Source organism: Camellia sinensis, chromosome 7 (genome assembly GCF_055761805.1).
Source record: "Camellia sinensis isolate YWXY chromosome 7, ASM5576180v1, whole genome shotgun sequence".
Taxonomy (NCBI): domain Eukaryota; kingdom Viridiplantae; phylum Streptophyta; class Magnoliopsida; order Ericales; family Theaceae; genus Camellia; species Camellia sinensis.
Window position 1 is genome coordinate 76,490,643 of NC_138967.1, and position 4,256 is coordinate 76,494,898.

Here is a 4,256-nt window from a genome sequence, read left to right on the forward strand (position 1 = left end):
AACCAGCACCATTTTGTTGATAACCAATATCACATATTTCATAACTACAATCACATATCTCATAACTACATCTCATAACCAATACCCTTTAGCTCATAATCACACCACTTTGATCATAACCACTATCACATATCTCATAACTATTAATCATATATGTCATAACTACTACTCATATAGCTCATAACCACATCTTATAACCAATCCCCATAGCTCATAACCACATCTTATAACCAATTCCCCTTTGACTCATAACCAACATTACATATCTCATAATCAACACCCTTTTGCTCATAACCACATCACTTTGATCATAACCAATATCACATATCTTATAACTAATAACCACATATCTCATAACCAAACACCCTTTTGACTCATAACTACATCACTTTGCTCATAACCAAAATCACATATCTCATAATCAACAATCATATATCTCATGACCATTACCCACGTATCTCATAACCAACACTCTTTGGCTCATAACTAACATCACATATATCATAACTACTAATCACATATCTCATAACACCCTTTGGCTCATAGTCACACCACTTTGATCATAATTAACATCACATATCTCATAACCATTAGTCATATATCTCATAATCAATACTCTTTGGCTTATAACCATACCACTTTACTTATAACCACTAATCACATATCTTATAACCAACATTCTTTGGCTCATAACCACACCACTTTACTCATAACCACTAATCACATATCTCATAACCAACATTCTTTGGCTCATAAGCACACCACTTTACTCATAACCACTAATCACATATCTTATAACCACATCTCATAACCAATACCTTTTGGCTCGTAACCATACCATTTTGATCATAACCACCATCACATATCTCATAACCACATCTTATAACTAACATCATTTTCACCCATAACCCCTAACTATGATCATAACCAACTCAAAACCACTAACAGCATATCTCTATTTTAGATTTATTTACTAAATACAATAAAAAGGGTAATATACAAACAATATACATTTTAAAATATTTTTATACACATAGACATACATATAAATAATTTGACTAAATTTTAATAAAAAATGTGTTGAAAAATTTTATCTACGATTCACTACAAGAAAACTGGGCTTATGACACGGAACTTTTTGCGACGGCACAACTTGCCGTCTCAAGCAAAAAATGTGACTTTTTGTGACGGCACAACTTGTCGTCTCAAGCAAAAAATGTGACTTTTTGTGACGACACAACTTGTCGTCTCAAGCAAAAAATGTGACTTTTTGAGACAGCATAACTTGTTGTCGCCAAAAAATGTGACTTTTTGAGACGGCACAACTTGTCGTCGCAAAAAATAGAGTATTTGTGATGGCAGAAATTGTTGTCGTAAAAAAAAATTGAGTATTTGCAATGGCAGAGATTGTTGTCGCAAAAAAAAATAGAGTTTTTGCGACGGTACCAGCTGCAGTCGCAAAAAAAAAAGAGTTTTTTGCAATTGTAATACGTACCGTTGCAAAAAAAAAAATTAATTAAAAAAAAATATATATATATATATTGTGGCTTTGAGATGGCTTTATATATATATAGTCATAAAATGGTTTAAATAAATGCAACGGTATTTTCCTGTTACAAAAAAAAAATAAAAACGACGTCGTCTTACTCTTTTGAACATTTCTCTTTTCACCCATTTTTTCATCTTTCTATCTCTCTTCTCTCTCTCTCTCGCACTCATCACTCTTCTTTGTCTCTCTATGTCTCTGTCTCTCTTCTCTTTCTCTCTCTCACTCATCACTCTTCTCTGTCTGTCTGTCTGTCTCTCTTTCTCTCTGTCTCTCGTCCATCTTTCTTCTCTTTATCTCTCTCATCTCTCTTCTCTTTATCTCTCTCGCTCATCTCTCTCTATCTCTCTCTCGTTTATCTCTTTTCGCTCTTTTTTCTCTCTCTCTCTCTGTCTATATCTTTTCATCCATTTTTTTACCTCCATCTCTCTCTTCTCTTTCTCTCTCTCTTACTCATCACTCTTCTCTCTCTATTTGTCTGTCTATTCGTCTCTCTCTCTCTGTGTCTCTCACTCATCTATCTCTTCTTTCATCTCTTTTCTCTCTCTGTCTCTTTCGTTCATCTCTCTTCTCTTTATCTCTCTCGCCCATCTCTCTTCTCTCAATCTCTCTCATCTCTCATCTCTCTGTCTCTCTCGTTCATCTCTCTATCTTTCTCTCTGTCTCTCTATCTTTCTCATTGTCTCTCTCGTTCATCTCTCTTCTCTCTATCTCTCTCTTCTATCTCTCTTCTCTCTCTGTCTCTTTTCTATCACTTACTCTCTATCTCTATCTCTATCTCTTTCTCTTTCTCTTTTTCTCCCTCTCTCTTCTCCCACTATGTTTGCGTTGCTCACTCTCTCCCTCCCGTCTTCTCTATTTACTGAGCTCCCTCTCGATTTATCGATCCACTACAAGAAAATGCACTTTTAGCGACCACTTTGTCTCTCTCTCGCTCATCACTCTGTCTCTCTCTCTCTCTCTCTCTCTCTCTCTCTCTCTCTCTCTCTCTCTCCTTTATCTGTCTCTCATTCATCTCTCTCTCACAACCCATCTCCTCTACCACCTTCACTACTACTGCAAACGCCATTCCACCACCACCACTACTTCCACTGTCGCCACTTCACCTCTACAACTACCATGACTACTACCATTGCCACCACTCCACTACCACCACTACTACTACTACTATTACCTCTCATCCACTGCCACCAATCCATCTCCTATACCACTACCACAACTTCATCACCAATCTCCTTCGCCATCACCACCACCACCACCACCTCTTATCCATCACTTTCACCACTACTATCGCTCCCTTTCCTCTACTACAAAAAAATTGTTTGGTTATGGTTTTTTAATAGAGTGTTGAATTGAGTTTTGAATTGTATGTGGAATTGAGTTTTGAAAGTTTGATGTGACATGTGAAATAAAAAAATTTGTTTGGTGATGAGTTTTCAAAATAGTTTTCAAAACATAATTCAACATATAATTGATAATCAAACACACAACTCATAACTCGATATCCGTATTTTTGATCAACAGTCATAACCAAACTATTTTTAAAATACTCAAATAAAAAAAGTTTTTTTTTGAATTAATTGTTTTTAAGTAATTTTTTTGAATATTTTTTTTTCAAATCATTTTTTTTTCAAACAACTTCTATGTCAATTATTTTCTGTCAATTAATTTTTTTGTCAATTAATTTTTTAGGCCTGTATAAACATTAGAAATATTAAAAATATTTAGAAAATTAAAATATTTAAAATATTTAAAAAACTAAATATTAAGAATATTAAAAATATTCTGAAAATCTAAACCTAACAAAACCTCAATTTCCCCATTGTTTTTTCCCTATCTTTCCCCCGTTTTTTTTCATTTCCTTTCAGGTTTGTAGAGCCCAATTTTCAGAGCCCTAACTTTCGAAACAACACTGTCTCCCTCTCTCTCTCTCTCTCTCTCTCTCTCTCTCTCTCTCTCTCTCTCTCACGGAGGCGACGACGAGCGGCGATAGTGGCGGCTAGCGACGATCGGCGATCGGCGACAATGGCGGCGAGCAGCGATCGAATCATTGATTCGAAGGTATTCTTCTCTTCTCTTCTATTCTCTTCTTCTCTGCTCTTCTCTTCTCTTCTCTTCATTGCTCTATGAGATTTGGACTTCTCTCTCTCTGTTTTTGATTTGGACCTCTCTTCTCTTCTTTTCACTGCTCTATGACATTGGGAAGTGAAGGTGAAGAAGATGTGAGATGGCTTGACAGTGGTCTGCAGGAGGCTATGGATAATTTGATCAAGTGTTGTGAAAATTTGAAAACTAAAACAAGAGATGTTATGAAAATCACAGAATCTATTAAAATGTAAATCAAATTAGAAAAATTGATGTTAGTCAATTTAATTTTGATGAAGTGTTGTGGTGATGTTGAATTAGATGGACAAGGCATCCATAATCAAAGATGCAATTGACTACATCCAAGAATTGCATGAGCAAGAGAGGAGGATCCAAGCTGATTTAATACAGGTTGAATCTGGAAAATTGAAGAAAAATGCAGTTTTTGACTTGGATCAAGAGATTCCAACCTTGTCAAGACTCAAGAAAAAGAGAATTGATCATAGTTATGATTCAAGGAGATCAACCACTTCTTCCATGGAAGATCTTGAAGTAAGTCTTTGATTAAGATTTGATTAATAATCGTTTAGTTTCTGGATAATTTTGTTTTAGTTAGTTAATTTGT

General features: G+C 35.2%; 1 long non-coding RNA gene across 1 annotated transcript; it reads left to right on the forward strand.

The window, feature by feature from the left end:
• Positions 1-3,490: 3,490 nt before the first annotated feature.
• LOC114296769 (uncharacterized) lies at positions 3,491-4,012 on the forward strand. The gene is made up of 2 exons (XR_014335513.1): positions 3,491-3,607; positions 3,758-4,012. It is a non-coding gene; the product is annotated as an uncharacterized LOC114296769 (long non-coding RNA).
• The last annotated feature ends 244 nt before the right edge of the window (positions 4,013-4,256 follow it).